Below are 14468 nucleotides of genomic sequence, written 5' to 3'. Positions count from 1 at the left end.
TTTCAGCATGAATACTCTTTTCATCAAATTTTGGATCCCAAAGATTGACAAACTACCCACATCAAAAGGAACTTGCATTTCAATAGCACCATTCCCTGTCTTCCAATACCATACCGATCTGTTTTTCAAACCATGCCAAGAGTGGACTCACCAGTCCACCTAACAAGGGTCAACAACCAGCTCCTCCCCTTTCTGGATATTGATCTTCTGCTCAGCAGCTCCTGACACAGAAAAATAACTTGCCTCAGTGAAGGGCATTGCTAACCACTTATTCTGTGACGTTCTGTATGTTCTGGTCTTTTTTAATCTTAAAAGTACCACAACCATAAGCTCCCCTCAGGACAAATCAGAATACAGTATAATGAGAAATTACTGTCTAGCTAGCCAAAGTAGCTGGGATCAAAAGCAACAACCTGGGAACATTTTATAAAACTTCACAAGAGTCATTAGTGTTTTGGGGTTTTTTGTTTGTTTGTTTGCTTGCTTTTCAATTATGATTTGGACTTGAGAAAATTTCAGAATCTTACCTCAGCACACAAACTTTGAGCTATGGCACTAAGATCATTTAGTATTAGGGTGTGTGTTCAATATCCCCTCACATTCTGAAATTTTTTTTATATGTGTGGGTGTTTTACTTCCTGGAGGTCTGTGCTCTACATGCATGTAATACCCACATTGTCCAGCAGAGATCAATGGATTCCATCTGAAACTGCTGTGATAGAGGATTGTTAACTGCTTTTTTAGCCACTATGAGAATAAAAGCCTCAAATGGATAAAAGCCATCTCTCTTGCCCCTGTCCTAGACATTTGTTTTACTTGTGTGGTGTATTAGTTGGACTGGATCACACCCAACCAAAGAGGGAAGTTTCTTGAGACATGAAGGGAAACACACTTGGAATAGGCATGCTAAATGTTTAAATTTCCAGGCATGCATGTAAGGCATTAGTGTGTCAGGATCATGACTTTTCATCTTTTTTTTTTCAGGGTTGAAGGAGATCTCTCATGTGTCATCCTGCATGACAATGTAGATGAGTCTGTCAAATGAAATGGAGACTTGAGAACTCTCCTGGGAGTGAAGGTATTAAATAAATTATGTAATAAACAGATCAGGATCAAGAAATCTCTGTACTGGAGAAACGTCAGAAGTCGTAGGTACTGTATAAATAACCATTAAACAGTCATGGGACTCATGTCTTTTCTCAGCTCATGGACTAATCCCATTCTCAAGAGTCTTCCAGATTCTCATGTCCAGGGCAAAGAACTCCAAGAGGGACACATGGTAATTTACTAAAAATAGAGATCATTTGTTAAAAAAAAGCAAAAGGCACTTCTCCAAATGAAACACTGCCAGCAATTTCTTTAAATCAGTGTTCGTTGAAGGTACTCCTAGATTTGTTTTACAAGTATACTTTGCATATGTCTCCTGCCTCCATGACTTTCTTCCTATACATTTAGTTTACAATGGGGAGAGAGTAATGGTGGTAGCTTTAGAAATCTTGGAATCTGGCCCAGATTTACCACCAACTCTCTCCATAGTCCTATTCACTAAGGTAAATGTACATAGGAGTATGTTCTAAGGCCTGTTTATCTATCTAAGGAATGGTGAAACCCTATGCAGTTCTAAAAGAATCCTTAGCAATAGACATTTGAGCAAGAGGATCATTTCCTAGTGAAACCACCCAACTTGCCAAACCCCTTATTTTAGGGCCCATAAACATTATCTGAACAAAAATGTTACTGAGATAAAAACAACATCAGTGGATTCTAATCTCAAAGGATGCTACAAGCCCATAAATAAACATAGTAAAAGCAATATAGAGCAAACCAGTAGCCAATACCTTACTAAATGGAGAGAAACTTAAAGCAATCCCATTAAAATCAGGGACTAGAAAAGGCTGGCCACTATCCCCTACCTATTCAATATAGACTGGAAGTCTTGGCCAGAGCAATTAGACAACAAAAAAAATCATAGGGATTCACATTGGAAAGGAAGAAGTCAAAATATCACTATTTGCGAATGATATGAGAGTATACTTAAGTGACCCCAAAAAATTTTATCAGAAAACTTTTACAACTAATAAACATCTTCAGCAAAGTGGCTGGATATAAATTTAACTCAAAAAATTTCCTGCCTTCCTCTACTCAAATGATAAACAGGCTGAGCAAAAAATTAGGGAATCAACACCCTTCACAATACTCACAAAAATGATAAAAATATCTGGGGTGCCTCTAAACAAGCAAATGGAGGTTCTGTATGAGAAAAACTTCAAGAATCTGAGGAAGGAAATTGAAGAAGATCTCAGAAGTTGGAAAGATTTCCCATGCTCATGAATTGTAAAAAGCAATCTAGAGATTCAATGCAATTCCCAGCAAAATTCCAACTCAATTCTTCAGAGAGTTGAAAAAAACCAATTCATCTGGAATAACAAAATATACAAGAATAGTGAAAGGTATTCTCAAAAGTAAAACACCTCTGTGGGAATCACCATCCCTGATTCCAAACTATATTACAAAGAATTTGTGTCAAAAACTGCATGGTACTGCTACAGAGATAGACAGGTATATCAATGGAACAAAACTGAGGACCCAGTAATGGATCCACACACCTAAGGTCACTTGATCATTGAAAATGGAGCTGAAAACATTCCTTGGAAAAAGGACAGACTCTTTAACAAATGGTGTTGTTTCAACTGGCAGTCAGCATGCAGAAGAATGAAAATCAATCTTTCCTATCTCCTTTTACAAAGGTCAATTCCAAGTGGATCGAAGACATCCACATAATACCAGGTATACTTTAACTCTTAGAAGAGAAATTGGGGAAAAACTTAGAATACACAGGCACAGGAGAAAAGTTTCTGAACAGAACAATGGCTTGTGCTCTAAGATCTAGAATGGATAAATGGGACTTAGTGAGATTCCAAAGTTTCTGTAAGGCTAAGGACACTGTCAAGAAAACAAATGACAACCAACAGATTAGGAAAGGTTCTTTACAACTCCCATATCTGATAGGGGACTAATATCTAATATATACAAAACACTGATAAATTTAGACTCCAGAGAATCTAACAATCCTTTTAAAAAGAAGGTGCAGATCTAAAAAAGAATTCTGGAGTACAGATCTAAAATATATTCACAGTTGTGGAATATTGAATGGCTGAGAAGTACCTAAGGAAATGTTCAACATCCCTAGTCATCAGGAAAATGGAAATCAAAACAACCCAGAGATTCCAACTCAAAAAATCAAGATGGCTAAGATCAAAAATTCAGATGACAGCAGATGGTGGCAAGGATGCAGAGCAAGAGGCACATTCCTCCATCGTTGGTGAGGCTGTAAGCTGGTACAACCACTCTGGAATTCAATCTGGCTGTTCCTTAAAAAGTTGGACATAGTACTACTTGAAGACCCAGCTATTCCACTTCTGGGCATATTCCCCAAAGATGCTGCAATACACAATAAGGACACATGCTCCACCGTGTTGATAGCAGCCTTATTTATAATAGTCAAAAGCTGTAAAGAACCCACATGTCCTTCAGTAAATGAATGGATACAGAAATTGTGGTATACTCACACAATGGAGTACTACTCAGCTATTAGAAACAATGACTTTATAAAATTCCTAGGAAAATGGATGCATCTAGAAAATATCATTATGAGTGCGGTATCCCATTCATAAAAGAAAAGACATAATATGCAGTCACTGATAATTGGATACTAGCCCCAGAAATCTATGAATACCCAAGAAACAAATCACAGACTATATTAAGTTCAAAAAAAAAAAAAAACAAGTTTATAGCACCTTCTCAGAGTGGGTACACCTAGATTTTAAATCATTAATAACTCAAAAGTTAAGAAGATAGCCTTGTGGCAATTTTTGGTATTTAAAATCATATGTTAAATCTTTAAACACCAAGAAAACTTTTACCATTTCCATGTTATGTTATTTTAAATGTACTTTATGCTCATTATAACTAGTAAGAATTCAATGCATACGATCAAACTTTCAGAAAAAGTACTGAGAAAAATATATAGTTTTATTCCAAAATGCTTTAAAATGTATCTCTGTTTTTAAAAAAATAAAGTTGAAAAAAAAAACTCTTATTAACACACACACACACAGAAATAAATTATATTGTGGAAACTAGATGTCTGTGGGTAAAAAGGAAAAAAAAAATAAAAAACTACACAACTATCATACTCCATAAACAAGTCAAATCAAAATAGATGAATTGATGACATACCTCACACTTTTAACTGGAGCTCTCAAGAGACACAGGCAGACAGCTCTCTGTGAGTACAAGACTAACCTTCCCTAAATAACATGTTGCAGTTCACCAGAGCTATAGAGTAATAGCCTAAATAAATAAATAAGTAAATAAATAAACAAAAACCCCAAAAGTACCCCTCCTGATACAAAAAAGAAAGGAACATTTCATAATATTTGCCTTAGCAAAAACTTTATGCATTTATCTTACGGTGGAGAAAGAATAATGGAATTCATGTTGGGAATCACAGGTTCCAGCTCAGCTTTACCACCAATGTTACCAAAGTCCCAAGAGGAATCTTGGGCAGTAAGACTGAGAATAGGCAAATGGGGCTTTGTCACAGCAAAGTGCTTCCCAGTAGCATTAAGAAAAGGTCATAAGATCTGAAACAGTATGGTTGCCAGTAGAAAATTTAAAAAGAAGAAGAAGAGGAAGGAGGAGGAAGAGGAGCAGGAAGAAGAAAAAGAAAGAGCAGGAGGAGGATGATGACAATGACAAGGACGACAACAACGTGCAAGGACGAGAGACATGTCAGTTTGCACATGACTTCCATGAGCTGTGCAGCCCCTCCCCACACCCCAACTACATGATGGAGCTCTACTGCAACTTCCACACTATTGGCTTCTACCCCTATGACCTGTGCTGCCATTTTATTCGAAACACAGACAAGTACTGGCCTGTGTCATCAGGGGCACCTCTTGAGCCCCTGTGAGCCTTTGGTTTGCTTGGTTTAGGTGATGTGCTGCTCTACCTGGGCTTTGCCTGAAAACCATTGCACAAACTGCACCACAGCCTAAGTTTCTCAGGCTTTTCCCCCCATTTCTGGCCACCAGAGGTGTTAGGGAGTGGTGGGGCTGAGGTTGCTACAACTGCTGAACTGACCCACTTCCACAAACTGCAGCCCTATTACTCCTCTGCCTACAGAGCCCACACACACTCCAGTGACCCTACATGCTGCTCCTTGGTGGTGGCTGAGGTGGCAGCCACACTGCTCTACACTGCCTGCCATCCAGACCCACAGCCTAATCACTGTAGCCACTGCTTACAACTGTCCCCAGCAGCAGGGCCTGTGTGCCCACACTGCCTCTTGCACAACCCAGTGCCCCTAATGAATGTGATGAAAATGATATCATAAGGACACTGGCATTTTTGTGACACCTAATGAATGAATTCTACATGTAAGCACTCCAATGATTAAACTACTGCTGCTATTACAAAACTAGACAAGCAAAGATTATGCAGATTCTTATGAAATATCTAAATATTCGTTGAAATGACACCAAAAAATCAGTTCTAACACCCACCAGTCCTGCAGATTGATTTAGTGAAGATGTGGAGATCAAACAACTGTAGGCCAACAGTTGTTCAGGAACATCTCTGAGTTCTCCTGAGCAGAATTTAACTTGTACAGGCTGCACAGGAACAATGAAGGCCTTGTTTGCCATATCAATGGCAATGAGAGGTAGCAATACACGATTTTACTATGTAACATGTAACTTACTTTCTAATCAGTTGAAAGAACACATAAAGCACAAAGTGCAAACTATGTTTGTCTTACGAATTTAAGAGTTTAAAGAGCATTAGAAAATTTAGCGATCTAATTATGAAAGTCAGAGAAGAAAAGTCCACCATCTCCTTGCCAGTATTTGATGACATTTTGTAAGGGGGTGAAACTGATACTAAAATTTGATTCCCTAATTGAGTCTTGATTATGTCAATAAAGAAGGCAGAAGTTAATTGCTGGCCCTAAAGAAAACGAGGGGGCCTTTGGGTTACAGAAGGAAGAAGAGGGACATGGGGAGAAAAAAGACATCGGACAGGCTTTGGAAATAGTAAGATACAACAGTCATGTAAGATCTTAGCGCAACTGAAACTGGTGGCCTCTGATACCAGACATTGGATGAAGTAGGTCAGCTGATAAGAGCTCAGTAATTGTGCTGTGTTTGATGGCACCAGGTTGTCTTTGTTTCCATTGCTTATGTTCTTGTGATTGCCTCTTGCCATCTTGATATCTGTGATATTAGGTGATTTGTTTTCTCAGTAATAAGCGTGGCTCCACAGCCTGAAGATGGCACATCCAGTTATGGCTCAGTGCATAACCCAACGACAGTTTCTGAATTCATCCTGATCCTTAGGGCTTAGGCTACCTCTAGATATAAATTAAAATCTTTTTTTTCAAGTACACTCCCAACACAAAGAGAAGACAGTCTTGACTCATTAAAGTATATGCAGTTTACAAAGATTGGCCAAGACCTATTTAGGTCTCAGATTCTCTGAAAAATTTATATATCAAATTAAAAACAAAATGCATATATACACATGTACATATACTTCTGAGTTTATAATTGAAATTACAAATTCCCAACATTGATTTTCCATGTCACTTATCCATGTCCTCTAAAATGGGAGTAATAGGTAATCTAAAAGGTCGGAATGTCATTCTATAGTTATGATATCTTGGATATGTGAGTACAAACTGGTTAAGTACCTTCTCAATAACTGTTTTCCTTATTTGAAAATGAATAATAGCATTGTCTGTAGTGTGGCTGATCACAATAAAAGTATTGATTAATATGACTCATCTGGCATTACAGAGCATGGTATGAACATTCTAGGTATGAAACTAGTACCTGGCTGGAGATTACAAAATTAAAAATACAAAAACACAACCAGAAGAACAAGAACAAGGCATCAATTCTTAAAACACCTTCTGAGTGCTGGGACTACTACATGTGCCAACTCTGAACAGCTTTCTAGATATTTCTAATTAAGAAATCCTAAAACAACAAAAAAAAAAAAAAAAAATAAAAACCCTCTTATAGTTTCAGCAGAGAGACTTTTAAACTAGGGTATGCTGTTCTGTTTTCTCTGATACTCTTAGTCCTCAGACATTTGCCAGGTGAGCTAATATTAAGAGCAGAGCAGGTGACTCTGCTGGTGCCATAGCATGAATCTGTGGCAATTATTTATTGCCAAAATAAATTCTGGATGGAGATAGCATCTTTGCAGGCTATCTAGGATGCCTTGCTCCCTTGTTTCCTGTATTGTGCTAAAGACAAGCACAAATATGAATCCAAAGAAGTCACTTGTTGGGTTAGTACAGGCCTTGACTGCCTTAAAGAATGGTAATCTTTCAGTGTTAAAGAATTTTTTATTACCCTCATTAAGTGTGTGCCAATTGCTGAGCTGCTGTGTAAACAGTGAACATCAATCCTTACTTGTAACATCCAGGAAGTATCATCATCCCTGAATTCAAGCTGTATTACTGAGCAAAAATGATAATAATAATCAATAAAAACCTGTATGGTATTGGTACAGCGACAGGAAGGTACATCAATGGAATAAAATCGAAGACTGAGAAATAAACCTACACATCTGTAGTCACTTGACCTTTGAAAAATATGCTAAAATAATCTAGTGTCATAAGAGATAGGATTTTTAAACAATGGTGATGGATCAATTGGTGGTCAGCATGAAGAAGAATGCAAATTTATTCATCCTTATCTCATTGAATAAATCTCAAGTCCAAGTGGTCCATGCATCTCAACAGAAAACAAGATACACTCAACCTAATAGAAGGGAACTTAGGGTGGAGCCTCAAGCACACGATCACTGGAGAAAATTCCTCAAGAGCACATAAATGGCTTATACTATAAGATAAAGACTCAACAAATGCCACCTCATAAAATTGTGAAGCTTCTGTAATGCGAGGACACTTTCATTAGGACAAAACAACCACCAATAGATTGTGAAAAGACCTTTGTGAAATTTAAATCGGATAGAGAACTAATAGCCAATGTATACAAAGACCTGAAGAAATTTGATTTCGAGAATCAAATAAACCTATTAATATATTGGGCAACAGAGGTAAACTAATAATTCTCAACTGAGGAATAACGAAGGGTTGAAAAGAAACAAAAGACATGTCCAACATCCTAAGTCACCAGGAAAATACTCATCAAAACAAACATGAAATTCCACCTCAAATCAGCCAGAATGGCTAAAATTAAAAACTCATGTGGCATCCAATGCCAACTAACGTATGCAGAAAGAGGAACACTCAAATTTATTTCTGGGATTGAAGTCTGGTATAACCATTTTGGAAGTCAGTCTTGAGGCACATTAGAAAATTTCACAAAGTACTATCCATGTACCCAGCTATACCACTCCTAGGCATATATCCAAACATGTTACAACACATAACAATGACACATGTTCTACTATGCTTATAGCAGCCTTATAATAGCCAGAAGCCAGAAAAAAAAAAAAAAAAAAAAAAAAAACAGTTGTCGTCCTTTAACAGAAATTATGGATACAGAAAATTTACATTTACATATTGGAGTACTACTCAGCTATTACAATTACTTCATGAAATTGGTAGGTAAATGGATAGAACTAGAAAATATTAACACAGACATAAAAAGAACACTCTTGGCATGCACGCATTGACAGAAGAATAATAGACCAGAAGCTCTGAATACACAAGATACAATTCACAAACCACATGAAGCTCAAGATGCAGGAAAACGAAAGTGCAGATGATTCAGTGCTATTTATAGTTGGAAACAAATATTCATAGGAGGAATTATGTAGACAAATTTTGTAGCAGAGACTGAAACAAAGGCTATCATTAGTCTGCCCCAATTGGGAATAAACCACATATACAGCCACCAAATCCAGACAGTATTGCAGAGGCCAAGAAGAATATGGTGACAGGACCCTGATATAGCTGTGTCCTGAGAGTCTCTGCCAGAGCATGACCAATACAGATGCAGATGATCTCAGCTAACCATTGAAGTGAGAACAGGGTCCTCAATGGAAGAGCTAGAGAAAGGACTGAAGGAGCTAAACAGGTTTTCACCCAAAAAAACAACAATACCTACAAACCAGAGCTTCTAGGGACTAAACCCCAATCCAAAGAATACACATGGAAAGATTTATGGCTCCAGTAGCATATGTAGCAGAGGAGGGCCTTTTTGAGCATCTATGTGAGGATAATTTCTTGGTCCTTCTTAGGTTCAGTGCCCTGGTGTAGGGAAATGTCAGGGAGGGAAGCAGGAGTTGTAGGTGGGAGGGTGAAAGGGTTATCTGGAGAGCACTCTTATAAAAACAAAAGAGAGTGGATGAGATGGAGGGGTATATTAGCTAGGGTTTTATTGCTTGAACAGACACCATGACCGAGGCAAGCCTTACAAATAACATTTAATTAAGGCTGGCTTACAGGTTCAGAGGTTCAGTCCAGTAACAAGGCAGAAGCATGGCAGCATCCAGGCAGGCATGGTGCTGGAGGAGCTGAGAGTTCTACATCTTTATCCAAAGGAAGCCAGGAACGGATTGAAAATCCTCAGACAACTAGAAGGAGTAACACCAAGCCCACTCCCAGAGTTACACACATCCTCCAACAATGCCACACATACCAATAGTGGCACTCCCTGGGCCAAGCATATGCAAACTATCACAAGGGGAAACTGAGAAAGAGGATGACTTTTGAAATGTAAATAAAATGTATTGAATAAAAATATTAATCTTATGCTGAAACTTCAAAATGAAATAAAAAGAATGAAAGATCTGGTTCATTTAGATGTTTAGGGGTGCTCAATGAATGTTAAATACAAAAGTAGGGAAATATCACTTTCACAATAGATTTTGCTCAAAGGCATGAAAATAGAATTTGGGTACCCTCCATGGACTAATGTCTGTATTGCTCAGGGGTTTGGAGAAAGCGTTGGGAGGCACAAAGACAGGCCATGTAGATGATTTCATATGGGGCCTTTCAGAAGCTATTTCTGTATATTTACAATTTGTTTTGCTGTGTGTTATACACACTTGAATCCACAAAACTAGTAAAATGAGGTCTAGACCAGAGCATTGCGGTTTTGAAGGTAGTTTATGACCGCAGCCTTGTCATGTATGCTGCAGTGTACACATGCTGGGAAAACTGAGGTACTTATTGGAAATATGCAGTGTCTATACTTTAAAGCTCCAACACTTTGGCGTGGTAATGAGTGTTGTTAAATCTGTGCTCAGGGATTGATACCCAGGTGTTGCAGGCCAGCCAGGGCTATGTGTCCTGTGCCACAGAAACCAAATGAAAGGTGGGTAAGTGCACCGATGGGTGGAACAGCAGGTGAACATTCTTGAAACCAAGCTGGTGACCAGAGTTTGATGTCCAGGAATCACGAGATGGATGAATTTTTCTTCACAACATGTCCTTTAGGCTACACACAAGTGAAGTGGTACAAAAGTTTATAAATGTGATACAAATTCATAATTTAAAAACAATGTATAACATGTAAAATGTAGAGGGCAGACACAACATTCTATGGATTGTTACTTCATAGAAATATTTACACTCGCCAGAATGTGTCAGTCTGAAGAAGAGACCCTAGTCTTAACAGTGTCGCCTACCCATGCGTATAGGTTCTCCTTCTCCTTCCACTCTATCCTACCCATATGGGATTCCCCTAAATTTATCACTGTTTGGTAGGAAATGGGGTTGATATAAAAGTCACAGTTAACAGAGCTAATCCGATGCAGTGCCTTTGTAATCAGTGCATCCTGAAAGGCCTAGGTTTATCCAGCATAGACAAGGTCCTCAAAATTAGCTTTTCCTGTGGTTACACTGTGCCGAGTACATGATTATTTTCCCTCATGCTTAATGCAATCCTCTGAGGTTAAAAAAAAAAAAAAAAAAACAAAACGCACACACATTCTACATGAAAGACACTGAAACTCCTCATACAACTTAAGTTGAATTACTAAGCCAGAATCCTAAGTGTTCTTCTGTGTAATTCTGAAGGTTAAACTCTTCCTGATACATGACATGAAAAGCTGGAAACATATTCAACTGGAGGCAGCTTCTCTCCCACCCTTCATGATGAGAAGTAGGGCCTTGCCCTCTCCCATATTCTGTCCATCAGAATAGGCAGAGTCAACCACAAATAAAGCTAGGACTAATCTACCTGCTTAGATAATTTGGCCCAAACCTTCCTACAACAATTCAAAGCTGAAAGTCTTTTGCTGTCCCAGAATGTTGAATTATAAAGAAAAAAAACTCCAGTTAATTCTGTCTCACATTTTTTGGGCTTGTACCCTCCAGAAGAAAAGTCAGATCCCCAGTGGTCATAGAGCTAATAATTAGGAATGACCCACAATAAGGCCTTGCCTACATATTTGAAATACACAAAGCAACCATGACAGAAGCTACTGCTTAGAAAGCTGAGCAATAAAAAAGTAACAATAGATCCAGGACTTATTCCAAGCATGATGTCACCCCCAGTTCACTTAACTATATTCCTCACAGGCTGGCTAAGAGTCACTGTCATTTCTGACTTGCAAATGAGTATCACCTCTCGAATTTTACTGTGTAGAGAAATATGGCCCTGAAATTTGGTCTCCCTCTTGAGAAAAGCTGCCATGGAAGTGTAAAGGTGTAACTAAAACACCAGTTTCATGTCTGACTCTGCCACTTCCAAAATCTGCTGCCTAAAGCTGGTCCCCTAACTAGTCAAGAACCCTGTTTGCAGAACTCACTGTTAATCTTCACCTTGTGGAGACCTAAAAAAGAGTAGTGGTTTCAAGACTGGTGGAAACCTTGGCCCTTTTGCAGCTTTCCTGCTTGGCTAATCTGACCAGACAGTGTTAATGTAATAAAACCACGTAAGCATACTCTAGTTTCATGAATTCACATTGAAATTTGCTATGAACTCTGGGCAGAGTTCATGACCACCAGGAATACCTTGCCTCCCTTCTTCCTGTTGGTGCTTACTGAGTTCCTCTCCATTTTTTCTGTTCCCCTGTCTAACCTGATGAATCAGTCTTGGATATTCAGATACTGATAACTTTTTCTTCCCTTCAGACAGTGAATATCGGCTCTATCTCTACTTAGAATCCCATGTGTCAGGCTGGGTTTCCTTCTCTTCAGAACTAGATATCCACAGGGGCTTCATCCCAATAATGTTTGTTTGGACTACTTACCCCACTGCCTAAGGTCACATTTCAGTTTGAATTCATGTGATCCTTGAATCTTTAGTTCAAAGGGTTATTTGGTCTTTTGCCATGCCCTCCCCAGGATCAACTCTGAGTCCCATAAGCTGAAAACACAGCATCATGAGGTGATGAATGACCTTCAGGAAATGCCCAAGAAGAAAAGTGAGGCCTTGTACAAGTTCCAGAAATTGAATCAAGAAAATCAATACTATTGGTGAGTGACTAAGAGGGTCTTAACCCCAGCACTTGGCACAGAATATGTCTGTCCATCCTTGTCTTCGAAGCAATGTGAGGGTTCAGGTTCTATACTGTTGGCCCTTTAAAGAAGGTGTGCTAAAATCAAATCTCTAAAAGTTTTACCTCTTGGACTCATTTTGACCATGTGTGAAGAGTCTCTGAGTCTCTGCAATCATGTCCTTCCCAGCATAGATCCTGAATATCGCGATATTGACTTTCTCCTGTTAGCATTTCATAAGTAACTGGATAGTTTGATGTAGCTTTTAATTCTGCTGTTTGCTGACATCTTTCAAAAAATTCTGTTTTCCACAGCAAAAAATTTAGTCACCCTAGACATGCATGAGCTATTCTTTTCCAATCTGCAGGTGAATGATCTTCAGTGGACAGGCCATCAAACATAGCCATGGAACATAGAACATTTTATCAAAACCATGGATTTTATAGTGCCCTTTTATTTCTTCTCCTACTTTATCTCATGTCTGTAAACTTACAGAACCTTCCTCAGGCAACCAAGGATAGATTTCTTCTTTAAAAATCAGAAACTGGATAACTTGTTTCTGACTTATTTTTGCTCCTCTATCCTTTAGCATATTTTAAGCATATATATAAATGGCATTGTGCCATTGCCAAGCCCCATTCTTTTAGGGTTTACTCACTGCTGGCTGAGACTTTTCAAAACTTTCCTCTGCATGCCCTTCCTTTCCCATGGTGTCCTTCACTATATCCACTGGAGCCTCACATTGAGTTCCACCTCACCAAACCAGCTCAGTCAAAGAGATTCTCCAGCAGCAGAGCTAGGATTAAAGAAAAAGAGATGATTAAACAAAACTGCAGCATGACTCCAGCCAGTTCTGAGGCTGAAAGGCAGGTTCAATTCTTTAACTCTCTTTTATTCCATTTTAATTACATGCAGATAATAATAAGGCCAGTTCTAGGTTAAGAGAACAAGAAAGGCCATATAAAATTCCATAATCACTATTTCTAAGGAGGGTTGTAAAGATGATGGGATTATCTGAACCTACTTTCCTGTCCTAGCCCAAAGTGAAGTTATTGCCTGAAGCCTATTTCTCTATTTGATCCTGAAATCAGATTCCTCTCTGAGCTTAATTCCCTGTCCTAGCCCAATGTCAAATTCCTTTCTGGAGTAGCTCTACTTTCTTTTCCTGGCCCCATGTCAGATTCCTGCCAAGAGACCCCAAAAGCTCTCTACAATATTTCTCGGAAAGCTGAAAATACATGTAGAAAAAAATTTTGATAAAAATTCATATATACATTGAAAATATTTGAGAGAAAACTTGAGAACTGCCAAGACAGAATTCTGATAAAATCAAAGGTTTCTAAAAAAAAAAAAAAACAAGATAAAAAGAATGCATAGAAAATATTACTCACATAATTAAAGAATGTAGAATTTTATTAGAAAAACTAGAAAATTTATCTCGAAAATACTGCTGAAAAAAATTGAAGAAATATATAGAAACAATTGTGATAATATCAAAAATTCACCTTTAAGATTATCATGGTAAAAAAGAAGCAGAAAATGTCAATCTCAAAATTGAAGATACATTAAGAAACTCTTTTCTGAAAAAATACATATTTATATTGAAAATACTTCTGAGAAAATTGAACAAATATATAGAAAGAATTTTCATAAAATTGGATATTCACATGGAATATAATCCTACTAAAACAGCATGCAAAAGTATTATTAAGAAAAGTAAACAGGCATTTAGAAACATTTTTTGATAAATTAAAATTTACATAAAATATTCTTTGAATAAATTTGAAAAATACACAGAAATATATTGATAAATTTGAAGATTCTCATGAAAAATAGTCCTAAAAAAAAGAAGAAAAAAAAATTCAAAAATGAAGATGCTTCTGCAAAACCGTTTAAAAATGAAAATTTGTATTGCTAATATTTCTGAGAAAATTGAAGAAGTATATAGAAAATACTCTGATAAAATTAAAATTTACATACA

This window comes from Micromys minutus (genome assembly GCF_963924665.1).
Source record: "Micromys minutus genome assembly, chromosome: 16".
NCBI lineage: Eukaryota > Metazoa > Chordata > Mammalia > Rodentia > Muridae > Micromys > Micromys minutus.
Note: the sequence above shows the minus strand (reverse complement) of the source record.